This window comes from Gavia stellata, chromosome 1 (assembly GCF_030936135.1).
Source record: "Gavia stellata isolate bGavSte3 chromosome 1, bGavSte3.hap2, whole genome shotgun sequence".
Taxonomy (NCBI): Eukaryota; Metazoa; Chordata; class Aves; order Gaviiformes; family Gaviidae; genus Gavia; species Gavia stellata.
In genome coordinates this window covers 33,311,309-33,338,927 of record NC_082594.1, presented here as the reverse complement: position 1 = coordinate 33,338,927, position 27,619 = coordinate 33,311,309, and the positions used below count along the sequence as shown (strand labels likewise).

The window sequence follows — 27,619 nt, the reverse complement described above, 5'->3', positions numbered from 1 at the left end:
TTCGGAGTTTTACCCATAACTCAAGTACAAATGTAGGATAACCACATTTTTATTTAAATAATGTATTTCTGTATTTGCAGGAGTGTAGATAAATCCATTTAAGATTTTGGCTAACTTACAAATTTCTTACATATTTCTTATAGCTACTAGTAACACACAGCTAAAAAATGCCATTCCAAGGTGATTCTAACTTTAGAAATAATAAATCATATTTACTGTATTATCTTAATGTCTTTATAATTTTGTCACACTTTGCATGAAAAGATAATCTCAACTCTATTTCTTAAATAATATCATTGATGCTGACTTAGAAGCAGCCACTTTTATCACTATCACACATGAAATCTTTGGGGGATTAAACTTTAGGAGACATTCTTGCAAAAAAGAAGCGCCTCTTTTATAGCCTTACTAATTAAATGTAATTAATTAATTTACTAGTGCCCTGGAATTGCGGGTATTAAAAAAATAATAAAATCCTCCTGCGTTTTTGCTTTGCATGTGATAAATGCTACAATCACTCTTTCCTTTTAGGGCAAATACAGAGGAAATAATATTAGGTGACAGTGAAGTTCATCGCAGCAGGTCTATTGAGACTGTCAGGATTCATTAGCATGTGTGAGACTGGTAAATAATTGAGTTAATTTTAGGTTGAGTGACATATTTAGAAAACTACGAATCACCTTATTTTGTGAATTTAATCAACCTTTGCTCTTCTCCGGATAGCTCAGCATACACCTGCAATATTAAGTGGGAACTGACTCTTTACTCTGCAGCCCTCACAAATACCAGTGGTTTGCAAACTTTCAAAACCATCAGCTGTATTAAATGCTGGCCTCCAGCAAGGAGTTCAACATCATAATTACAGAGAAAACAAAAATAATAAAAAAAAAACCCAAGAAAGGTTAAGAGGAGGCTTTCTTTGACTGCCGTTTTAGCCAGATTTATGCTAAAATCTCAATTTGCTTTGTCTCTTAGAATAAAAATGCTAAAGTCCACAAAATACCAATACAGAAAGATTACTTCTCTGGAAACTTTCTAAAAAAATAGCTCCCGTTCAAAAAATTTAGTCAATCCTCAAATGCTTCTTTGCGACACTCTGTTAGCCCAATTAAATCACATTATCACCAAATAATAAATCACCAAAAGTTGCACTGCATGTGGATCTTCCAGCTCTGGCTTCCAAAAAAGGCTATTTTCAAAGGCAGGAAACATCTTTTTCAAAGTTTAGATTTATTTGGAAATAAGTCACAATTCCTAGCTAATGTGAGCTATTCATTTATTTTTCATCGTATATCTTCTGATCTCTTAGCACAAAGTTTCTCTTCATTTCCGAAAGATGTTCTATTAGCACTAGATTTGATATTGAACATGACAGTATTTAGGTAACACAGTGGGCTTTATTATGCAAAATTTAAGCTGTGAAGATATGTGCTTGCAAAAAGTGCAATTACTCTTCAGTTTCATACTTTGAATATGCAAACAAGTTGCTTGTGGATTACTGGCAGCTACAGCTTGGGCTCTGACACTTAACTGTTTGTTATTAATACTCAAAGCAATTAATGTAATTATAAATATGGACAAGAAAAATACCAACACTATTTACATTAGTTAGTTACTAGGAGGTAAAATACTTTGTCAGCTGTAATACAGTACAAATTGCTGCAAAGCGTTTAATACAATTATAACATGCATATATTCAAAGCACTACAGTTTATGTTGTAGGTCTGTCCTCCTGGGATCAATTTATGATACTCTATGCTGGATATCTTGTCTTGACAAAATAATGATACTGCGTTCCCGTGTTGCTACATTTGGCTACCACACACTTTACACACGGGTAGGATTACAGACCCGATCATCGCGCAGTGAATAGCAATACGCATCACTAGGGTGCGCAGGGACGGGAAGCAGAAGGCTTGATTAGTATCTATACAGAAAGCACCTCTCCAATTCTGAAACACTCTCCTCAAGCAAACACAGTAAAAAGGCGTAACAGAATCAACAGCAGATCATATCCACTTCTTTACTGTTGGCATTGGTTTCTTGAGTGTTCATATCAAAAAACCCATTTGGACATTTACCATCTTCACCCCATGCATGCATGGCATGTAGTGACAGGCAGCAACTCTGCAAGGGAGCTGCAGGAAGTCTGAAGAAATTACTCTTGCAGGTGACAGCCGGCTAGGTGAGTACTGCAAGGTAGACAAAACACACTCACATCATAAGGGGACTGTCACTTTATTAAATACTTAAAGTCATCAAGCCATTTAAGCAGAAAGACTGCCTTCATTTTCCTTCATTTTCCTGCATTCGGAATTAAATTTGTGTTCAGAATCACTGGTGTTATAAACAGTAACCACTCTGAAACAAGACTGTATCAAAGCTCCTTATTAGTGCTTTAAGTCTGACAGTTGTGTAACACATTACTGACATCCTCAATTAATAACACCGTGTGTTACTTGGTAACATACAGCATGTTTAGCAGCGTGACTCAGCCACGACCGTTCCAGTGAATCAGAAGAAGACATTACTCCCAGGTTCCCAGGTACCAAAGCGGCGTCCTTGTAATCACCTATTGTAAACACACATTTTCCAGCACTGCAAAGGGAGACAACCGGTCACGTCAAGCCAATTCAGAAAAGGGAAGTGTTTTAATGCGTAACTTCTTTGCATAACTTTGATAAATAGAATGGACAACACAGCAGAGACACACATTACTAAATACGGCGCAGTGCCTGGATGGGGAAGCAAATTAGAAATGAACAGGAACCACTAAAAGCTGGCACCTTCTCTAACCAAACCAAATTGCTACTGCCCAGTTAGTACTGGCTGATGCACAGTCCTGCTTTGCTTCCCAGCTGCTCCATGGGGCTGCTCCAAAGCTCACAGAGAGCAACACAGTCCTTTTTGGATGAAGCCCCAAGTAAGAACAAGAACAGACAAAACATCTGTATGTAACTCCTGGCTCAGGGCTAGCTGAGGGCTGTTACAACCCCAGCTTTTTGCTGGAGCAGCCTCAAGGCTGTTCGACTCTCTTCGCTGCTGGCCATGGCCCCGAGGAGCAAACACAGTGGTTAGAGCCCGCTGTTTCATCCGTGTTCCCCTCTCCTCTGAACGGAGCTCCCTTGCTTAAGTACTCCAGCAAGGAGCTGTTTGAGGAAACAGCTGTTCAAACCCAGCACCATCTGCTGCGGCATACACCCTTACTGGTTGTAAGGGGAGGAAAACAGCCATCCTGCACCTCTGGAGGGGTCTTGTGAGCCATACACACCTGCAAGACTACGAGCCACCTTCCTCCCTGCTACGTCAGGCCATGCAACACCTTGGGTGGCCCAGCTGCAGGGGACAGCCAGGGGACCGCCGTTCATTGACAGCAATGCCTGTGTAGCAGTGCCGAAGGGCTCCACGCCCTGCATGGGAGCTTTGCGTATGGATGGAGGCGGCACAACCCTTCCAGCTGAACTTCCCGGCTTCTGCCTGCTTGTCACAATTTAACATTAGTTTCTGTGTTTAATGTTTCAGATTCACGTGTAGTTTAAAAAAATAAGTTGGAGCATGCCAGTTATTTCTCCAAGGTTTCAGAACACAAACTTTGCCGTTCTTCTGCTGTTTGGCATAGGCTGCCACAGATGGAAGACAGATATCTGTCCACTAACGTTTAAAGAGGACCAGATTTTTTTGTTTAGAAATTTTAGCTGTTTAGCACTCCCAGTCGTACAATCAGCCAGAGCAACCCTTCCCTCTGTAACACAGAATCACAGAATCACTACAGTTGGAAAAGACCTGTAAGATCATCAAGTCCAACCATCAACCCAACACCACCATGCCCACTAAACCATGTCCCATATCCACACGCTCCTTGAATACCTCCAGGGAGGGTGACTCTACCACCTCCCTGGGCAGCCTGTTCCAGTGTTTCACCACTCTCTCAGTAAAGAAAGTTTTCCTAATATCCAGCCTGAACCTCCCCTGGCGCAACTTGAGGCCATTTCCTGTTGTCCTGTCACTAGTCACTTGGGAGAAGAGACCAACACCCACCTCTCTGCAACCCCCTTTCAGGTAATTGTAGAGAGCGATAAGGTCTCCCCTCAGCCTCCTCTTCTCCAGACTGAACAACCCCAGTTCCCTCAGCCGCTCCTCATAAGACTTGTGCTCCAGACCCCTCACCAGCTTCGTCGCCCTTCTCTGGACACGCTCCAGCACCTCAATGTCCTTCTTGTAGTGAGGAGCCCAAAACTGAACACAGGATTCGAGGTGCAGCCTCACTAGTGCTGAGTACAGGGGCACGATCACCTCCCTGCTCCTGCTGGCCACACCATTTCTGATACAGGCCAGGATGCCGTTGGCCTTCTTGGCCACCTGGGCACACTGCTGGCTCATCTTCAGCCGGCTGTCAATCAACACCCCCAGGTCCTTTCTGCAGGGCAGCTTTCCAGCCAATCTTCCCCAAGCCTGTAGCATTGCATGGGGTTGTTGTGACCCAAGTGCAGGTTGTTTAGCCTGGAGAAGAGGAGGCTGAGGGGAGACCTTATCGCTCTCTACAACTACCTGAAAGGAGGTTGCAGAGAGGTGGGTGTTGGTCTCTTCTCCCAAGTGACTAGTGACAGGACAAGAGGAAATGGCCTCAAGTTGTGCCAGGGGAGGTTCAGGCTGGATATTAGGAAAAAGTTTTTTACTGAGAGAGTGGTGAAACACTGGAACAGGCTGCCCAGGGAGGTGGTGGAGTCACCCTCCCTGGAGGTATTCAAGGAGCGTGTGGATGTGGCATTGTGGGATGTGCCTTGATGGGCATGGTGCTGTGTGGTGTGGGTGGGTTGGTTTTTGGTGTGTTGTGTTGTTTTTGGTTTTGTTTTGTGGTTTGTTTTTTTTTTTTTAGGTTGGACTTGATGATCTTACAGGTCTTTTCCAACCTTAGTGATTCTGTGATTCTGTGATTCTGTGACTCGGCACTTGGCCTTGTTGAACCTTGTACAATTGGCCTGGGCCTATCGATCCAGCCTGTCCAGATCCCTCTGCAGAGCCTTCCGACCCTCGAGCAGATCAACACTCCCGCCCAACTTGGTGCCGTCTGCAAACCCATGCCATCGAAATGACTGGAGTAACAAGTGCATAAATGAATGAACAAGGGGGACCATGCCTGCACAGGATTCACACGCGCAGAGACATCTGCAGTGCGTTGGGACCACCTTGACAGTTAGTTTTGGAAAGAAAAGGGCCAACTGTTTCTAACGTAGCTTGGAAAGCTCTGAAAATCATGCACCTGTCTGCCGAAAGGGAACTCATTTACTGAAAGGGAAGGAAAACAAGGTTGCCCAGTAGCCATTTCAGCTAACATCAGTCAGGAAGACTTGCTATTTCTGAGTCCTTCCAGCCCAAAATATCTGAGGGAAGTTGTTGAATTGGTGCATACTCTTGCTAAATCAGCTGTGCTCCTTTCCCAGCTGATGGCTGCCGATTTAGACTGACCTCAAATCCTCCAGCTTCCTCCCCCCAGAGTTACAGTTGTTCTCTGCCATCGCACCTGATCTTTCACAAAAGTTTCCACACCTTCCAGGCTCATCACAACAACCCCTCAAGCATAAGCCAAAGCCAACTTGACACAACAGATTTCGTCTTTCTCTCAGAGGCGCACATATGCCACAAAGACTGCAGTTCATCACCCACGCTTTTCAAACACTGCTGAGCACGCTCAAGTAGGATAGCGCTTTTGCTTTTGCTTTTGCTGCAAAAGCAGCACTGCTGCTTCTTTTTCTTCACCCTTTTTTTTACTTTTAAAGTAAAAAGTTGCTTAAAGCAAGTCTGTTTGAGGTTAAGTTCACAATTTATGCTCAATGAGCTGTCCTGTGCTGTGTCCAAAACTGGCACAGAAACTTTGTCGCTTTTCCTGGAATCCTGTGCACAGCCTGGGGAATGGGGCTTCCTCTTCTGCTCTGACATCCCTTGAGCCTGAATACTTCACGGCTTGAAGATTTTTTCCTTACGCAGGAGGGTGGTGCTACTGGGTGGTACCTCCATGACTGTGTGCATGCAGGGAGAAGTTTCCAGGAGCAACAGAAAGTAAGCTATGCCATAAAAGTCTTACAGTGCTTACTGCTTTCTTCCTTTCTGCATGACGTCTTGGGAAAAATTCAGGGAGAAAATGAATGCTGAAAACTGACAGGCATGGGGCAGTGTCTTGAGGAAAGCAGGGAAATGTGCTACCCACCCGGGCAAGGGCACCGGTGGTGGGAGGGGAGAGGACAGACGGCTAGTTTGCTCCCAGACGGGGATTAGAAGTCGCAGGTGAACCAAGGCCACATGCCCTACTAATAGCAGCAGCTTCCTGCTCAAAATAAGAAGCAGGTTCACACATTTGTTCTCCAGTTGGGTTCAGACATAAGCTGCAACACAGATGTTCACAGGGCACAAAGGGGACACCCAGCAGAGCTGGCTGCAAAAGAAAATTTACAGGAATGACAGCAAGATGCCTTTTACAGCAGGCTCTCTAGAGAGGTAGTAAAAGGGAAACTCATTCTGCCATGATTTTTTTTTGAAGCTCCTCCTTGTGTAAGATCCCACTGCTGCCAATCTCCAGAGACAGAAAATGAATTAAAAAGAGGAGGAAAAAGAAAAAAACATGGGAAAGCAAAATAAAGGAGCAAAGGAGAAAGCAAAACAGAACAAATGAGACCAAAGAAATGCACCACAAAGAGGGAATACATGAAAAGGAGATAAGTAAAGGCACATCAATAGATTTGAGAAATAATAAGGAAACGTAACCACCAGAAACACTGCTGAGATCTTCTGCACACAGTCTGAAAGCACAATTAGACATAGGATCCTCTGACAGGCCTGGACACAGGTCTGAACATTCAGGAGATCCAGTAGTAGGACAATCATACATTAAGTGATCCAGGCAGATACCTGATCCCATACATAAAATGGAGACAATGGTTCTTCTCCAGCTTTTGCGAGACATCTTGGGACCTGCAGATGATGCACACTATGGAAATATTTTGCATTCAGATTCTTACAGAACAAACTACTCTGAAAACCCGTTTTTGTGGAGGGGTCCTCTACACCAAAAACTGGTCATGGATTTTATTCATAAGAATGCAACCTCTCCCCCATTATAAATCTCTTCAAAGTTCCTCAGACAGATCAAGGTAAGTTCAATTGTTACATCCATGTATTCAAGAAACCTTTTCCTCTTTAGAGCTGGGACTCAAAAAATTTTCTAGGTCTATAAACTCTTTAGAAAGAATAAAATCTTATAAATCTTCTCGTTTCCCTTTCTCCATTGCTAGAAGCTCAGCAGAGTTTCAAGCATCATAAAGTGTGACCTGACTTCTAAAGAAGAAATCACCTAAAAATTGCTTCGTTATATGCAAGAATATATTTCTCAAACTGCCTGAATATTTTCTGTAAAAGTTCCAAGTGAGATACTAGCTTCACTGAAATACTTGAGAAAATTTCCAGGAACTTCAATGTACCCAAGATTTCGACCTTTATGACCATTTTCTTCCCAGTACTCAGTCACATTCATACCTCCACTACCTTTAGCAGTTGCAAAGAAAACCAAAGGAAACACAAACGAAAAGCGAGTTAAAGCTCAGCTTCAAGTATGAGGGGATCAAGAGTAGAGCTACTTCTTCCGACTCACTGATTTTACCTTCAAAACTTCTTACTTGCTCATGGATACGCACCTTTTTGTTCAGTCTGAAGTTAAATTTGTAAGTTTTGCTACACATTTACCTCTGAGAAACTGTGAGCATCATAGCGTTCCCAACTTCTGCCATACAAATACGACACGTGCTACTGAAAATTCAGCCAGCAAAGATCCATCATACTGTCCCATTCGTGGCAGCTGAGATTTATCAAGACCTTTAAGAAGTTCAGCATTAAACTGCCAACAAAAGTCACACACACTCCAAATCATCCAACACAAAACATGAATGTATCCATTACACATACCTATTTATTGCAGATATTCTCCAAGTTTCACGAAATGTATAACCAAGAATTGCTTCAAGTTCAGAGTCCAAGATCTGTAAAGGAGATAATATATTTTTTAAAAAGTCACTAAAAGTATAGGGCTTAAGCATACAAAAGAAAAAAAACATGCAAAATTACTATTTGGAAATGAGTTTATGAGCTAGTCCTTCTAAAGTTGTGCATCACATGAAACGTGTTGTGGATGATCAAAACAATGGTATGATAATTTATAGGCTATTAAATTGAAGATATGTACAATACTGTGTAGATTCTTAGGCAACTTCTACATACGAGTTCAAAATTAGTAGAAAACTCTGAAAACACATCAAATTTTCAAATAGCAATTTTGCTACAACTATCTGTAATGAAAGAACAAAACCAACATATTGAATATGCAAAACTGCCAGTGGCATAGCAGAAAATATAAATGTATTAGGAAACCACAAGCATCCCTATGTACATTTAAGCAATATTCTGCCTTTAGTTTGCAGAAAGATGGTGGCATGAATAGGGAAACCACATGAAAAATTAAGGATACAATTATGTGCATTACCTCTTTCTTGTCCAAAAATGCTGAACATGGCAGTTCTGCTACAGGTGTGAAATTCTAGATGTACATTTTTGTAAGCCTGTGTATAACAACCTAATCACAATTAGTCCTAGAGTCTCTGTAAATTTTCCTGGTGATTCTTGCACAGTGACCCTAAGCATAATGCATTTCATAAGTCTAATGTGCTTAAGAAAGCAAAAAAGAGGAGGAGGATGCATTGGGAAAAAGAAACAGGCTCAGAAGACCAAGGAAAGACACAAAGGAGGGAAAAAAAGAGGAAAAAATAGTTCATGTGTCCAAATGCACTTGGTCTGATCTTTGTTCTGGACAATGACTTCTGAGATGACCATATCTGCTTCACCATCATGAGTAGATGCTGTATTGAGTATTTCTGTGGCACCATTAGCATCTTCAAATTCTGCAGCAGGACACACTGTTTCACACAGTGCTGCTAGACAGCCACAGCTCTTAAAAAAAAAAAATAATTAAGAGCCCATGTTAGAAAAAGTCTTGCCTCTTTCTTTCTCCCAGAATTTTGCCTGAGCTTTTGCCTGCAGCTGCACCACTGGTACCCACCGCATGATTCCCAGTATAGGCAAAGTGAATCACGCCAGCAGAGTTAAGACGAATCAGTTATAGAACAGCCTATACCCACTACGTATTAATGGTCACCTGGCTGGGAGCACCTACGTGCTCCAGCTGAAGAGCAGACATTTTCTTCTCCAAAGGCTCGGCCCACCAAAGGAGTCCTAGACTCCCTCTGTTCCCTTCTGTGAGCTGGTAATTTTCAAGCAGAGACAAAATGTAAATATCAGCATGGATAATTATTTCCCTGCTCATTTTTTGCAAGATAATCAGACAGAAAGATAAGGCTCACTCTGAGAAACAGAAGCAGTAGAAATTTTTATTCAGCAACTGCATGAAAGAGTCTGCCAATTCTTCTTACAGAAGCAACAGTTCGTTGATTTGTAGCTGCCGCCTACTTTCATGTGCAAGAACAACTACAGAAATCCCTCACTGGTCTTCTCTACATATTTTCAGGCAATCTCGATACACAACAACTTCCAGGTTTATTTATTCTATGCCCTATGTTGCCATTCCTGCTGTTGATGTCAACTGCAGACAAGTCAGGCTCAGAAGCTCAGATTCCATCACAGAGGCACAAGTAACACCACTACATTTCTGCCCTTTGCATCTCCTACTCAAGTCCCCAGAAGGCATAGAGAAATCACAAAGAGAATGCCATTAAAATTAATGTGAAAATCAGCCAAATATCACCTCTAATAGGAGTGGGAGCTATTTACTAGGTAATACTGATAAAAATCTGCAAGATCAGAGGGTGGCCAAAGTTTACCCTTTATTTTCTACAGTAACGTCCTCTGTTTCTTCTGAATTTCCTTCTTCATCAATTAGCCTTACAACACTTTTCCCACATACATTCATTTCCCATGGTTTGCTTTCCCCTTTTACTTATCCCCCTCATCTATTACCGCTTTTATGGCTGCATGCTTTATTTTCACTTGCAAGGTCTCTACAGTTGACTGCAAGCACTCGTGTTACCACACCTTGACAGGAGTTACCACCCATCAGTTGAAGCACGTTAACCACCTCAAATGCATGCTGTTCCCTGGCTGTAACAACTTCAGCCAAGTGACCTTCATGATGAGTAGTAGATTCCAGAAGCTGAACTGTCACGTCCAGCAAAACTTGTGTCATAAAGGTAACTTTCAAAACACCAACCGGGTGTAAAATTCTACTAATGCGGTAACGCATGAAACAATATTGCTCAAAAATACGTCTCAAGGGATTGTTGACCTGAGAATTTCTTATGACATATTTCTAGAGAAACATTATGAATTATTGCATGGCTGAGATAGCTCTGTGACAGAACGTTTTCAGCCAAAGAAAAGAACAATTGTATGTAAGCATAAGCACACAATTTGCTGTGCATAACATTAGCGGTGTTTATTTTAGAAGTGGCCACCGGTCTGATAGTTCAAAAAACCCTCACAGAGTTGCTAAAAGATGCCAGGGAAAGTTTTTACTTGGAGCACACTTTCCATCTTTAATAACAGCAGCTGTCACTTTTACAAACACATCATGCCCTTCACAGTTATCCCATATTCTGCAAACACCGAAAACCCCCCAAACCCTCCCACAGTTATTAACATCTGCTTCACTTACTGATTCTGACAAACTGAAGGACAAAGGCATGATTTAACAGATTGCTCCGCGTAAAGAAACAATGCAGTTCACGAAAGGATTCATCAAATGCCCCTGTCAGAAAGCTTTACAAAGCACAGCTTAATGAACGTATGCAAATTGCTATAATATAGAAAATGCCTGATACCACTTCAACAAGTAATGTGCTTATGAAATCTATAGAGAATGGTAAGATAGCTCAATCTAATTTGTCTTTGAAATAAAGTGATTTGTTTCCTCCAGATAATTTCAATCTCTCTTTTTTTAATGCCTGGTGGCATGACAGCAATGCATTAGATACAATGAACCACTGCTTTAGACCCTTGAAGATGTGATTATTCAATAGAAAAAGCATTCAGCAACAGACAAACTGGAAGCACACTTGTACACTTCAATATTTTCCTTCAATGTTTTGACATGCTGGCATTTTTTAAAAATTGTTATTTTCAAGCCTTGCTGCATTTAAACAGCCCCTATTTTTTTCGCCGTTGCTTGATGTGAGGTTGAACCTGAGTGTAAGTCAGGCTGATATTTACAGCATGCGGAACTGCTCAGATCTGAAAGCACACCAGAAAACAACATGCAGCCGGGATGATCACTGCTGTTGCTGTTTTCAACATTATTGACCTAGAGATCTGATCATTTTCTTTTCATCAAGATAAGGAAAGAATGGCTTATGAGCTAAAATGATTTTCGATGAAAAACCCAACATTTTCAGGAGCTTCTTTCCCCTGATAACTTAATGTTCTTTTCACCAACTTACTTTACAAAAAAATAATGGCACAGTTTCTGGATCTTGGCTTTACTATTTAGGACTAGGTGAGTGTGGAAGAGAAAGAGCACCATGAGGTACCACGATTATCTCCTTTTAAAGACCTTTTTTTCTCTGAAAATATCTGTCAGAGGAGCCTAGGTACAGCTAGTGATGCCTTGGGGCTGAGATGGATTATATCACTGTTTCTGCACTCTTTAGTAGAGGCACTACTCACTCTTTGACAAAAAAGTCCTCAGACCATCATGAGTACTAACACAAAGCTGATTTCTGATAATTTATAATCTTCAACCACGTCCTTACACCTTCAGCACCCCCAGTCATCCACAGACTCCAGATGCAGAACACAAATTGTCTGGCCTCTTCATCTTCCCTTCAGTCACATTCCTCTGGAGTCTGTGATGGACAAGGTCCAGGGTGCAGTCAGCCAGTTCTTTTACATGCTATTTATTAGGCCTACAACTTTCCAGCTGGAGGGTGTCCACCACATTATACAGAATTCAAGTTTTCACAGCAAAGCAAATGAACTCTCATGCTGGGACCGCAAAAGGAAAACACACAAACACTCTAACACTTTCTTGGGTGGTTCTTGGTTACATTATGCTAGGAGAAAAATCCCTGAAGTGAATATGGTGCGAATGCTAGCTGATAGTCTTACAAGAAATATTTTCCCCTCCCCAAAACTACAGTCTAATAAATAAACAGTTTCAACTCTTATCTTATGTAATCCATTATAAGTTTCATGCTACTACAGAAGTAATTGCTGTTACTATCAAAGCTAGACACCAGTTTTGCACAGAGCCTTAGATAAAATTACTACGTTGGGCAGTACTCAATGCAGAATTCTCAAATCTCTGCATCACAGGACCACAGTTTCTGCATTGAGAATTAACTAAATGGTAAAATAAGAGTCCAGGTTGAAACACCACATCAGAAATGTATTGTGATCTCCTCATTTTAAAGGCATTAACTTATAAAATCCCTTCCATTTTGTTACACTGAATATTCAGTATGTGCCAGGCACTGTGGAAAATGTTTTTATTTCTCTGCAAATGAACATACATTAGAGTGAGTGTTTATAACATTTTTCTAGAATTGGGTTTGTATCACTGACAATTAAGGGATGATATCTTTAACATTCTGTATCACTTTTAGATGCCAGGTAGCAATATTTAAGAAAGCAGGCTGTTCTCATTTTTACATCTTTTTTTTGTACTCAAATTTGCAAGATGGTGAGTTATCCGGCTTCACATTCAATCGAAGACTGAAATCTAGGAATAAATGACCATGCCAATTCTTTCTTTATTATACCTCATTTCTCAGAGTAACTCTTTCAGGTTCCATCATTAGCATCCCTATTTTAAACTTGTTCTTTTTAACATAAGTCTACAAGTACAGAAAAATGTCTCCCCTTTTGACTGTACATCGAGGCCAACAGATTTGCAGTTGATGTAGTCAATAAAGGCAAATTAAGGAAGCTCCATGTCACACTTCTCTCTTATCTCCTGAACCCATGTGAAATTATACAAATTACCATAAGTAAAATTAAACATCCTAACTTTTCCCTGAAATAGGGAGGAAAAGATTATTCTTGGGAGTCAATCTTCTTACAGCTCCCCTAAGATGCAACATCTAATAGATTTCAGGGCAAAAAAAGAACTTCCTGTACAGATTTCAGTTTCAGTCTAATAAAACAGCTTCAATAAAGTATATTAACCTGCACACCATCATTGACAAAATTACAGTCATGCTGTGTGCAATGGAGTGTGCTACATGATAATGCAGTAAAACTTCTTTTTTAACCTGTTACTTCGGGATTTTTTCCATCAGGGGACATGAGCGTTTAAAGTCAGGGCGCGCTGCTTTAAGAAAGCAGGTGGGAAGCAGAGCCAGTCCTCCCAGTCCCACACGTCTCTACCTGCTAGCAGATTCCTGCCACCCATCACAGTGAGGGTATTCACCCATTGCTGTTACGGACAAAGTAACTATACTGGCCAGCAGTGTAATCAACAACAGCAAATGGTTCTGGGACTATCCTGAACTGACAGTGAAGTAGACTAGAAAGTGAAATCCTTTCTTTGATTAGCTTCTTCTCAAGCTAGTACAAATCCATGTTCCCTGTTGAAAAAAGAAAAATGAGGAGGTTTATAAGAATGCAGATCTTTTTCTACTCAAAGAAAGCTAATTTCTAATGGCTGAAAATGCCCTCTTTCCCTGACCTGTGGGAAAATGCGAGAAAGGACTCACTGCTCTAAAGTCTGTCTTGAAAGTAGCGCCCGAGGTGCAAAGACTCCCAATTCGAAATACTTCTGTGAAAGTACAAAGTATTGAGCAACTTTACCGTGGCAGGCACTTCTGAAGGAAAAGGGTCCTCACCCGCCCCGACACAGGCAGAAGAGGCACACAACACGGCCACCGCTTTTGGTTTGACAATGCGGAGCCTAAGTTACCTTGCTGCATCTCTACAGATGGTCTGAGTTACACAAAAATGTGCTGCCATCATTGCAGTCTAGAGGTTGGAATAGAAACTCTGTAAGGAAATACCTACTTTTTTTTTTCTTTTAAAAGAAAGGCAGAAGCACTGAGCTGCACTATTTCATCCCAGTGAAAGACTGGGTCAGCACCTGAATGCCACAGATGCAATAAATCTCTAACCCTTCCCTTCTTTAACTACAGTGACAACTGCTGGCAAAACCCTGTTCAGATAATCACAAGGAATGTAAAAAGGAGTTCCAGTAAGTTGAATATAGATCATTATTTTTCAAGAGTAAGACCTACTGAGGACATCATCAGTAAGTTCAGCATGCCCGTGACATTCAGTTGTCCTGGAAGGTCCTTAAATAACATCTACCATCACAATATCTGAAGATTATGATACCTCATTCCTGCATAAAAGGAGGAACCATTCAGAACTAGTGAAGTCCAGCATCAGAAATCACAGGAGGGTCAAAAAATCCACAGAAGAAACAAGAGGACCATCATGTCTTCCTTGAAATGGACACCTATTGTAACGGGAGCCAGCTTCAATTCACAGGTGTTTGCTCACACTATTTTTAGCATTACAGAAAAGAAAGGCCAATGTTCCCTCTTGTCTCAGTAGCAAATATGGAAGCTGGAGCTGTGAAGAGAAGCAGGATCAAACAACTTGAGAGGAGTCTAGGAAGACTTTCTAAGCAGTCAGTCGTGCCTCCTGCTAAAAGTGGCGGACAGGCACCAAGATGTCATTCGCTGAAAAGTCAGAAATAATGAGGAATAGCTTATCAAGATAGGATTATTAGCAGACAGGCTAGTGGCACAATTAGTTCACTACAGTGATGATAAAACTGTATTAGGAAAGCTGAGCAATTTTAACGAAAGGCAGCTAAAAATACCTTCCCTATCCCACACTCCTCCAAGTCCTTCTCATCTCCAGTATGGTGATGCTTCAAAGTTAAATGTCTCAACAGACAACCCTGTACTCTGTCTGCTAGTGTCAAGATGAAGCATTGTAGCTGTGGCAGGCCTGTAGTCTCTGAGGGTTGCGTGTCTGTATGAATGATGAGGATAGCTGCATTTTGTTGCAGTTGTTGTGAATTAGGAGCAGAACCCCGTTGCCTGGCAAGCTTTCAGCACAGGCTTCAGCTGGGAAAAGTCTGGGCACAGCGCTTGGGCTGTAGTATTGAAGGAATATACTACTCAGAAGGACGAACTGGTTCTTGTCTACTTTCCTGATCTTGCTTTGTCCACGAGGACCACACAGGATCTGTTCCTGTATTGGGTTTGTGTGGCAGCGCTTTGGTAGCAGGGGGGGCTACAGGGGTGGCTTCTGTGAGAAGCTGCTAGAAGCTTCTCCTATGTCTGATAGAGCCAATGCCAGCCGACTCCAAGACGGATCTGCCACTGGCTAAGGCTGAGCTAATCAGCAACAGTGGTAGCGCCTCTGTGATAACATATTTAAGAAGGGCTGAAAAACCAGGAAGAGGCAGCCAGAGAAGAGAGGAGTGAGAATATGTGAGAGAAACAACTCTGCAGACACCAAGGTCAGTGCAGAAGGAGGGGGAGGAGAGGCTCCAGGCGCCGGAGCAGAGATTCCCCTGCAGCCCGTGGTGAAGACCATGGTGAAGCAGGTTGTCCCCCTGCAGCCCATGGAGGTCCATGGTGGAGCAGATATCCACCTGCAGCCCGTGGAGGACCCCACGCTGGAGCAGGTGGATGCCTGAAGGAGGCTGTGGTCCTGTGGGAAGCCCATGCTGGAGCAGGCTCCCGGCAGGACCTGTGGAGCCGTGGAGAGAGGAGCCCACGCTGGAGCAGGTTTGCTGGCAGGACTTGCGATCCCGCGGGGGACCCGCATTGGAGCAGTCTGTTCCTGAAGGACTGCACCCCGTGGAACGGACCCATGCTGGAGCAGTTCGTGAAGAACTGCAGCCCGTGGGAAGAACCCACGTTGGAGAAGTTCGTGGAGAACTGTCTCCTGTGGGAGGGACCCCACGCTGGAGCAGGGGAAGAGTGTGAGGAGGAAGGAGCGGCAGAAACAACATGTGATGAACTGACCGCAACCCCCATTCCCCATCCCCCTGTGCCGCTCGGGGGGGAAGAGGTTCGGGAGTGAAGTTGAGCCCGGGAAGAAGGGAGGGGTGGGGGGGAAGGTGTTGCTTTTTAAGATTTGGTTTTACTTCTCATTATCCTACTCTGATTTTGATTGGTAATAAATTAAACTAATTTCCCCAAGTCAAGTCTATTTTGCCCATGATGGTAACTGGTGAGTGATCTCCCTATGTCCTTATCTCGACCTACGAGCCTTTTCCTCATATTTTCTCTCTCCTGTCCAGCTGAGGAAGGGGAGTGAGTGAGCAGCTGTGTGGTGATTAGTCCAGCTGGGCTTAAACCACGACAGTTCCACAGAGACACATGCACACCACACAATCCCTTCCTAACACCACCAACAAAAGACCAAGACTAATGTCCCAAATGTTTTTTGGGAAGGCAGCTGCCAACCCTGACTCCAAGGGCCTGGCAACAGCAAGGAATTTCTTACACTGACTTCTCAGACTGAGACCTTCTGGCATCTGTTAGCAAACAGCAGAATCCACCAACCACTGGATTAAACATAAAATAGGTGATAGGGCAAACACATGAGCAGTGGCCAGTCTTCTTTCTAGCCCCTTTGGTAACACTATGACTTCATATTGCATGCTTAATTTTTTTTTTAACCTCTGTAAATGCTTCTATGCATTCTCACAAAACCTTCCCTAAATTTACCAAATTCTGTCTTCACATTATTTTGGTGTTCTACTCAACTAATGCAATCTACTCAATTAGTTTATTCCAGAACATCACCTCTTGGGATGTTTGAAAAATTTCTTTTAATTTTCAGTCTAAATTCATTCAGGACTAATTAATAAACATATTACCTTGTACTGATATTATCCTTCAATTTCAACAGCTCTCCTCCCTCCCTGGTGTTTGCCCTCCAAAGGCATTTAGAACAAAGTTTTTTTTCCTGGATATTATATACAAATTATAGGGAATAGAGGAGTAGCGTATTTTATCAGGAAGTCTGACAAGGTAACCATCCACTGGGAAAATATATTTAACTTATTTTTTTACTAATGAACAAAAGGCATATGCTGATTTCTTTTCCTAGTTACTCCAGTATAAACCAGGAATGATTATACCTGCATAGAGAGCAAACTATAACCTATGGCTAGTCAAGAGGCAAGAATTGCATCTGAGCAGGCACCTGCCTAGGGCTGCAGTGAGGACTGTGAGCGCTAAGCTGTCAGTGGAGAACAAATACCTAATAGAGGAGGGGAGAGCAGTAGGCATCTGTCATGTAAAAGCCATCTTTTTAGAGGCCTTGGAAAGTGAAAGACATTGACCATAGACTTCCTCCAGCCCAAAGAGACTTGAAAACCAATGTATCTGGCACCTAGACCTCTTACTCTCTAGGTAAATGCTGCACCTGCTTCAGTTCAGATTGGACATTAAGAAAAGGTTCTTCACTGAGAGGGTGGTTGGTCACTGGAACAGGCTCCCCAGGGAAGTGGTCATGGCACCAAGCCTGTCAGAGTTCAAGGAGCATCTGGACAACGCTCTTAGTCATATAGTTTAGTTTTAGGTAGTCCTGCGAGGAGCAGGGAGTTGGACTCGATGATCTTTCTGGGTCCCTTCCAACTTGAGCTATTCTATGATTCTATGTCTATACAAAAGGCAATTTTATCCACCCCCCTGTTTTTCAATGCAATCATCACACTTTTGTGTTGAATTCAATGCCATTCAAATGTGTTAGGAATGGTCTCAGGACACACAATGCATTGAGCCTCTCTGAGTGCCAAAGCACCTCGCTGCTGTCTCCAAGCTGTGGTGGCATTGCCATGGTGAGAACCAAGACTTCTCACTTCTTGAAACACGATGTCTGCAAATTCAACAGACCCTACCTTTAAATACCCAAGGAAGCCTGAGGTTCAGGACAGAGGGACTGTTCAATGTAAATCAGGCGGCCCTCCAGCACAGCTGCTCTGTATCGATCTCCAAGACTTCAGCACCTAGAGGCAGTTTGTCTCACCAACTGCTGATGTCAATATCTGAGCTCATCACCTTGGGTTACCCTTAACTGAGAGCGAGAAATAGGTGCCTCTATGGCTCAACTCCTCTCGTCCTAATGTGGATATCTAAAATAGCTTAGATTAATTGCACCCAACTATAGGGTCCAATGATCATAAAAGGAATCTAGGGAGAGCAGCTTTGATGTAGGCACTTACACTGTAGATAACTCAAGGTAGTTGAGACAAATCTTACTGCTGAAGTCTGCCTCAGGAGAGCTGGCATTCAGACAGCTCTGAAGTCACAAACAGGGGTTCAAAGGATAGGTTTTCAATGACACCATGATCTAATCTGTAAGTCCTTATTCAGTCCAGCCTTTTCTTGTTGAATTTTAAACAGAAGAATTAGATTTGACTTAATGATAGCCGCAATAAAAGTCATCATTAATCTAGGAAGACTGATTTATGAGAAAATATTAAAATAACTAAATATGTATAGCTTGACTAAAGCCTCTACTGAAAGAGAAATATGATAATTATCTACAAGCTCTGGAAGGATGCACACACTAAGGATTTTTTTTTAATAGGGATTTTCAGGAAACTATAGCTAAGAGTAATGTGATTATACTGAGCAAAGTAAAATTTAGGCTGACAGGGAAAAAATTCCTAATAATGAAGTGTATTCTATTGTAGAATAATCTTCCAAAGGAAATTGGCTGAAGTCCAATCACATCTAAAGCCAACTGGACAGAGATCCACAGAGAACAATCCTGCATTAGCTGCAAGATGGGCTAGATGACTCAACAGCACTTTTTCATGTTTAAATTCCTATCATTCCACTGTATAAAATAATCCAATAAGCCAAAGGGAAGAGGGAAATAGGCTTAGCAACAACCGCACAGCCGTCTCTTCTCTGAGGTCTGCACGCTGCAATCAGTACGTCTTGCACTGATTGCACTGAGGGAGGAAACATCTGTATATGACAGAGTAATGTGTTAATTTGGTGCTATGAAGTCGTATGCCTGATGTCCCCTTCTCCCCCTTGCTCCACTCCTTAATAAAATAACATTACAGGAAGAATCGACCCTGTGTTGTAAGTGTATCAATCATGATTTTTGCTGCACCAGCTACTCATAATTGGTTTAAGCTTTCTTGATCTCAGATGCCAAGTGGTGTTAAACAAAACACAAAACTAAATAGCCTGTAGGCACATATTTCCACTGAAATAATCTTGCCACATGTTGATCTACAAGGATTTGGGTAAGAACGTTTTACTAAAGTTATGGTACTCATTTTTAAAGCTGTGCAATAGTTTACTCTTAAATTTTGAAGGGGCTTTGACATTTTATAGCTAAGAAATCCTGCTGAGGGTCTGTGTTACTATACTCTCTGTTTTCTGTTACACTTAAGCCGCATATAACAGAAGTCTTCTTAAAGAATGACTATTCAATTTAATTATGGATTTGGTTTTCCTCTCCAGGGAATATTAGATGGCCTTAACTATATATATATATATATAAAATATTTTCTGAAGAAAGTGCTTTCAAGTGTAACACTAGCTTTCTACAACCCATTGCACCTCCACTTTTCCCCCAGCAGTCTCACTCTGCAACGCTGACTAAACCTATTCTACCCACTTCATGAAGAGGTCTGAGAGTTCAGAGAACATATTTAGGATGTATAGAAGGGGACAACTTTTCTAAAAAAGATTTTAAAAGAACATCATCATCTGAAAAATAGATCTGCATGCCATAGGGGTTTTTTTGTTGTTTTTTTGGTGTTTTTTTTTGTTGCTGTGGGTGTTTTTTTGCCTCAAGTGCTCAATTAAGCATACAACAGCAGAGACAGCATTCCTTTTTTTTCAAAAGAAGGAATATTAATAGAAATCTATGTCTGGGTAACAAAACAGTGATCAACAGCTCATAGCTTACACTACTGATTCTGAATTATTCACATAATTTGTCCTCGATTTCTTCTGCTTCTCCAATGAACTTTCCAAATCAGAACCCAAATTACTATTTTCCTACCTTCTTTCCTTTGTCAAAGGAGTTAAGAGAAAGCAAATATTAGAAGTTTACCATGCACGATCCTTCTAAATGCTTATACATTTGAGATTTTTCCTTCTCTCTTGTCTTAAGAGACATAAAACATGAATTACCCTTTAACCAATACAGCTGCTAATTCCCACTCCTGGCATTAGAGTTGAGGCAATAAAGTGGCAGCTGTGTCCCTGCAGTCTACCTGCACCTGAAACAGAGGCTGCCTTAGTAAAAGCAACCTACCGCTTTTAATTGGTCTGAAGGTATGCCGAGAGGAAAACTGGCTGCCGCATTACAGTTCAAAGGGGTTGGACACACACTGCTGCTGGATGGTGTTCAAAGAGCTGCCTGAGATGCTGTAAAAGATGGAAGATTATCAGCAGGAAGGCACTGGGGGCCAAGAGACAGGTCTATGGACTGCAGGGGTGCGGGTACACGACAGGGGCAGTGAGCAGGGGTAGGAAAAGGAGCAGATGGGGAAGGGGCCCATCTAAAGATGTGAGAAGCTCCTTTTATCTTGCAGTTTTCTGGGCAACCTGGGGAGAGCTCTGTACGCAAAACCAGCAACAAAGTCTCTGCTGCTGCCCTTGGGCTTCTTTTCCACTTGATGTCTAAGCAAAGAAAAAACAGAAAACAAAGACCAAGACCAGGGTATGATGAGACAGAGGAATGGAAGAGCTGATTAAAGCATTTTCCAAGCCCCACACAGAGGAGCAGATCAAGGAAGAAGTGGAAGGAATATTTTAAAATTATTTTTAGGAAATTATCACTAGGAAATTGGTTGTATTATACTTAACTCAGACAGCTATTTCTAATGATGATATTTTAACCAAAAGCTAAGCTTACTATAATTTTTCACTGATTTACAATGTTGAAATAATCATGAAAAAAAATGGAGAGGAAGTATTATATTTCTATTTTAACTAAATGGGTGAGAATCAACCACTGAAAAATAAACACCTGTAAGGACTATATAAAGCTCAGCTTGAAGGATGGCTTTTTCCAGCAGTTAGCAGGACTGTCAAGATGCTATGACATGAAAATACCCTCACAGCTTTACAGCAGAGTAACTACTTGATTTCTTTGTCCAGTTTTGCTTTGCTCTGTTAGAAGACATGTGGCCAGGCAGCAGCTAGGAAGGCTACACCATTTCCTACTGCAGGTTTCTGCACTTATATGAGAATACCTGGAGAAAGGGGTGATTTAACGAAGGAGCATGTTCAGATACAGAGAGTTTCTCGAGGATGGGTAGGAAAGGCAGAGAGAGAGAGCCATTCCTGCAGAGATGATTGGGGAGAAAACTCACAGCAAGACTCCAGAGATGACAGAAACAAAGGGACTTTGCCCATGGAGATTTCATAGCATCTGTGGTTAAACTTGAGAGCTGCAGGCTCAAAAGAATGACCAAAGGGAAAGACTATCCCAAGGAGACAATCTGCAGGGGGGCAGACCTGTTTTCAGTCCCTTTATTTCAGGCTGTCTTTCATAGTAGGTCAGTTTTCTCTATTAAAAGTAATTTGGCTCTAGTTCAGTATCGTGCACTGTAACACTCAGCATAAGGAACCAGAAGTTTTTGGGGTCATTGATTCAGTGTGCTTACTTTTAGGAAACCAAAACTGCCTGATATGAAGTCCTGCCACAAGCTCAGATTGTTATTGAAAAGATAATGGAAAATTGAAAGAAACTGCAAAACATAATACATTTTTATTCAACTGATATGAATAACTTGAAAGCTAGGAAAATCATTTTGGTGCTTGGGATTTTGTACATTAACATTTAATAGTCCTACTGCAGCAGGGGCTCCAGGGGACCAGGTGGTGAACTAGGAAGGAAGAAGCAGGACAGTGATAAGTGAGGAGCAGTTGTCCTTGTTTTAGGGTAAGCAAAAGCAAACTGCCTCAGCTAGAGAAAGCAGAGCAGACTGTGAATTAAAGGTGCACTTTTCAACATCAAATTATTTCCCACACCCTCACATGCATAGTGAGACAAGTCGTGGGAAATTAAAATACATGAAGATTGGGGGAAAAAAGCTTTCCTTATTCTTAAAATCTTCTAATTTGGTGGTCTGAGTCTTGTCTTTTAAGCTTAGATTGCTATCAATGGCACCTCTCTTGTTTTGCTTTGAGATGCACATTTTAAGCTACTGTCCTGAGAACTCTTGCAAGGTTTTGTTTGGATGGTTTTGAGTTTTGGGGATGAGGGGGACAAAAGGGAGTAGAAGGAGATGATCATCTTTGGAAAATATTCATATATTTCTGCAGTGTGTCCCAAGAGTTTTTAGAGACTAAGGCTTTTTGTGTCTCGCAGGTGACACATTCAGATCCTCGCAAAGCCGAAATGCTCCTGGGCTCCCCCTCCACTGCGTAACATTACGCTGAGCAAATGTAACAATTACAGGGCTTTTTAAAACTAGACACACTTCCAAAAAGATATCAACATTTCCTTGGCATCCTGAATTAGAAGAAAAGGAGACTAATTCATTACAAATTAGATTCTTAAATATTATAACTACACACAAAAATCCAGCAAGTTTACATGCATTAATTGTTGCCACAGTGTTGAAGTGTCTGTGAGTGCAATTGCATTACACAATTAAGCCCCAAATTGTCAAATTTATTCATGCAGTGCAGGCGTATCATATTTTAAAATGATCCCAATCAGTTAGATAATACTCCCTTTCTGCACATGAAGACATTCAACATGTAAATGAAAAAAAATCTTTCAAGTTTTCCTTTAGATCCCAGGTGGGTTGGTTTTTTCAGCTTAAGCCTCCCTAAAACACAGAGGACTAAATATTGAAAGCATCATACACATTTTATAATTCAGAAAATGGGGGTTTAGAAGCACTTATCTCACAACTTCATCAAGAGTGAAGGCCTAGGTTCTTTAACCACCATCCCCTTTGCAATCTTGAAATATCATATTACAGCCCTCCTGCATTAGATTCCTCTATGAATTCAGGTAAAGGGAAACCATTTGTCCACAAACTGTGACATTTAAAGTACATGTAACTAATCAAGACTAATCATAAATATGGAAGACTAAAGAGTCGCATCTTTCACTTAGGAAAGAAAGGCACACTCTGGCACACCAGCTTTTGAAGGATTTACATCCCAAGCACAGGATCATGAGGTCTGCTGGTTACACAGCGTTTTCACATGACTGGAAGATTTTCTAACCATTAATAACACCGGTTTAAATTTTAATGGGGCTGTTCTGAAGAAAAATAATTAACATATGGTTGACTTCCCATATATTAGAGAAAACAATAATAGTGACTAAATCAGTATCTTCTGTAGCACGGCATAATTTCAGCTGTCTTGGTCATGATGAGTTGCGCGGCTGACTCATCTCACAGACATGCATCACATAATGAGAATGAACACAAATCATTTGCAACGTCAAGGATTAGATTTTACCTAAGACAGAGGACATAGGACCATACTATGAGGTAGTACCTAGAAAGCAGCAGCCAGCCAGCCATTACCTCTTTGAGTCACAGAAAATCCCTGACAGGTGGTTAATTAATAACACTGTATCACAAGGCAATCTCTACGCTGTTGGCTTGATTGCTAGGATTCAAGTGAGGGCACGTAATCTTGGCTTTTCACAGTCCCTGAGTTGAAGGTGTCATTCTGAATGCATGGTTTACAAGCCCCAGATCCCTGCAGAGTTAAATTCTTATAAGAAATTTGTATCTGCTACAAAAGGGGCTCAAAGCGATCTCAAGCTGTGGCTATTCCATAGAGAACTTCTTGGGATGCTGTGTCCTACCAATTATGGCCACCAACACAATGTTAGTAGATGTCAAAGAGAAATCAGGACACTGAATCTACTCAAGAAGCTCTTGTCAGGACCTGCTAGATGATGTTTAGAGATGTTAGCTGAAATAAACAAAATAGGGAAATGCTTAATGGCATCGAGTCTGGCAGGTGGGTTCTTATCCTGGCAGACACTCGGCAGACTGTGGGTTTGACTTAGTCACAAAAGGAGGATATGGAGAAGCCGGATCAGATAACAAAAAAAGTCTGCAAAACACATGCCTCTACTTGGGATCTTATATATTAACACACAAGCAGTCTTATTCTTAGAACAAGAACTAAAATAAACAGAACAACCCCAGCTGTCAAGAGTACCACTGATTAATCACGAGGTTTTCTGTATTTCGAGAAAAACAGAGAGGCATCTAAACCACCATCCACCCCTTGTCTAGGTTCCCCCCTATATTCAGTGGAGCAAAACAAAGAGCTTATGGCAACTGGACTCCTGATTGAGATGGCTGGTTAAGGACCAAGGGGTGGATGGAGTAAACCCAAGCTGTTGCTGTATCACGTTTCCACACAGCATGGGGAGAAACAGGTAATGCCAAAAGGAAACGCAAAACATAGCTGGGCTGAATCACTCTCTGAAGCTGCTCTCCGGCTGCTTGGGGAGAACAGGCACCTAGCTAACATCTGTAGGATCAGATCTGGATTCATCCCACCATCCCACCTCCGTCTTGGCACAGCAGACTCTCTATACAAATTTAGCATGCTAATCTACCCATCATTTAACTTAGATGTCCATGAAATGATTGCTGGGGTTCAGAAAATATGAGTGGGTGGTAGACAAACTCCTGCTTCCATCAATCAGCTTTTCATTAACATCATTCATCCTGTCCTCTTTATTCTGAATAAAATCTGCATTCTCTCTTTACCATGCAAATACCTCTTACATAATAAATACCGCAACACAATGAATCCTTTAGTGTCCCTTTTTCCTTGTTGGAAAACTGCCTCTGCACTGCTTTATGCTGAAAAGATTTTTCAGACCTTAGCACACACATTAACGGTAGTATTTCTTTCCTGAGCAAAAGCGTCCAAAGATTGCCTTTTTCATTTTCTCCCTGGTAAGGAAAGGCATTGACATCCAAAATCTCCATCTCTACCCGTTGAGCTGTGAATCTTCCCATGGATTGAAGTTCCTCCTAGGATTGTCCTAGTTAGGAGAAGCCTAACGTAAACCTCTCTCCAAAATGAATGAGGTGTGAATGTTGGGTTGTTTGGGGGTTATTTGTTTCTTTGCTCTCCTGTTTGGCTCCCAAAAGGATTTTCAGGTACCATTTAGGGAAAGAGAAAAAAAAGATCAAAAATGGCTTTTAGCCATAGAAACAGTGTATAAAAAGAAAATAACCTGGAACTGTTTTCTTCTAGAAGTTCTACCACATCCAGGAAATGTGATCCTCCCTCCTCCTCCCAGAAAAAGGGTGAAGTTCAGAAATAAAATCCAAGCTTGGGCCCATCTCTAATTTTCATTCATCCATTCTCAAGCAATTTGTCTCTACACTGAAGGAAACACTAAAAATCTCTGTGTGCATGTGAAGGCAACCATCTGTAAGCAAAAGGACATTATCTGAGTGTAACAAAGAAAAGGCAACATGAGGATCTGTTCCTGTAGTAATTAGTGTCTCCTGTAACAGTACAATTTTGCGTTGTCAAAACTTGGGACCTGAAATAACCCCCTCCATCCTTTCTTCAAGGCTTTCCTGTGTCCAACTACTTCTCTTCTGACTTGCCTTCATAAATTCTGATTCCTCCACAGGCTTGTTACTGACTTTCAGGGAAAATACTCTATGCCAGAGAGCCAGATTTTCATATGCAGCTCCAAGATAGTTTCTTATCCTGCATTATTACCTCCTCTACTGCAAGAACACTGTTCATCCTGGGAAGAATTTTATTTCCTTACTTATCAACACCTTCCTCTCCATGTCAGCGTGTTTCCTCTCACCCTCCTTCAGTCACATTGTGCAAATATCCTAGAAAAGGTGAACTGTTGTATGTGTTAATGAAAGGCTGATTAGGAATTGACTGCTAATGGCATAGATGCTGCATCCCATATTGCCATGGGATTTTCTATGAACTATCAAGCCAGAACACGTGTGCACAGGTAGCAAATATACCATGGAGAGGCACTTGTGCACCTCGCTATTAGCCTGAAACAGATTTTCCAGCATCTGAGCAGTGACCCGTTAATAGCTTACATAATGAAAAACAGCACTGAAATGAGTCAGTGTGCTTGGCAAATTCAGATCATTAACCATGAGAAAGTGCTTCAAGTGGATCAAGGGAGAAACACATACCCCAGAGAACATTAAATAGAGAAGTCTTATTAGTGACGAGTAAACAGGTGCAACATTCCTCTAGAAATGGCAGGATGGACCCCTTCATTTCCCACAGAAAATTCCTAGGTCCCACCTTTCACAACAGAATACATGCTGGACTCCTGACATCCCTTCCCAGGTATTTACTTGCCAAAAAGGGAACTCCATAAGAAATACATAGGAAGAGAAAGCACATGGCTCCTACAACTGCAGACTCACCACTGTGCAAACACAGCAGAAGCAGGCAGAGATTAAGAACAATCCATATACAGATCCATACTGTACATGATGTGATAAGGAAATACTGGGGCCCTCTGGGAAGCACTCCAACAGGTCCGGAAGCCAACTGGGCTTCACTAGGTGGTGGCCACAGTACTTTTCTGCAGGAAGTTGGACCGAAAGTAAAACAGACAAATGAGTTCTTAACTCAAAAAAAAAAAACCCTAAAGCTACAGGCAAATCATTCCAGTTAACAGTGTCACCAGAAACAAACTGAGAAACAACAGTCAGAAAACTCTACACCAGGGCTGCAACTGTTCCTCTTGAGCAGTTTCTCCATTAGTGGTGACAACTCACGGCCAATAGAATCACAGAATCACAGAATCACAGAATCAGTACGGTTGGAAAAGACCTGTAAGATCATCGAGTCCAACCTGGAAGAAAAAAAAAAAAAAAAAAAAAAAAAAAACCACACAACATCAAAAAACCCACAAAAAAAAAACAAAAACACAAAACCCACGCCACACAACAACAATAACAAGCCACAACCCACCCAACACCACACAGCACCATGTCCATCAAGCTACATCCCACAATGCCACATCCACACGCTCCTTGAATACCTCCAGGGAGGGTGACTCTACCACCTCCCTGGGCAGCCTATTCCAGTGTTTCACCACTCTCTCAGTGAAGAACTTTTTCCTAATGTCTAGCCTGAACCTCCCCTGTCGCAACTTGAGGCCATTTCCTCTAGTCCTGTCACTAGTCACTTGGGAGAAGAGACCAACACCCACCTCTCTGCAACCCCCTTTCAGGTAGTTGTAGAGAGCAATAAGGTCTCCCCTCAGCCTCCTCTTCTCCAGGCTAAACAACCCCAGCTCCCTCAGCCGCTCCTCATAAGACTTGTGTTCCAGACCCCTCACCAGCTTCGTCGCCCTTCTCTGGACACGCTCCAGCACCTCAATGTCCTTCTTGTAGTGAGGGGCCCAAAACTGAACACAGGATTCGAGGTGCGGCCTCACCAGAGCCGAGTACAGAGGCATGATCACCTCCCTGCTCCTGCTGGCCACACCATTTCTGATACAAGCCAGGATGCCGTTGGCCTTCTTGGCCACCTGGGCACACTGCTGGCTCATATTCAGCCGGCTGTTGATCAACACCCCCAGGTCCTTTTCTGCAGGGGAACTTTCCAGCCACTCGTCC

At 42.0% G+C, this 27,619-nt stretch overlaps 1 protein-coding gene across 2 annotated transcripts in view; it reads right to left on the bottom strand.

The window, feature by feature from the left end:
* The window catches only part of ENOX1 (ecto-NOX disulfide-thiol exchanger 1), a 374,261-nt gene that overhangs the window by 288,597 nt on the left and 58,045 nt on the right, over positions 1-27,619 (bottom strand). For both annotated transcript variants that reach the window (XM_059833157.1, XM_059833238.1), the window contains exon 2: positions 7,954-8,027. The gene's annotated coding sequence lies outside the window, so the exon portion shown is untranslated. The remainder of the gene's footprint in view (positions 1-7,953; positions 8,028-27,619) is intronic.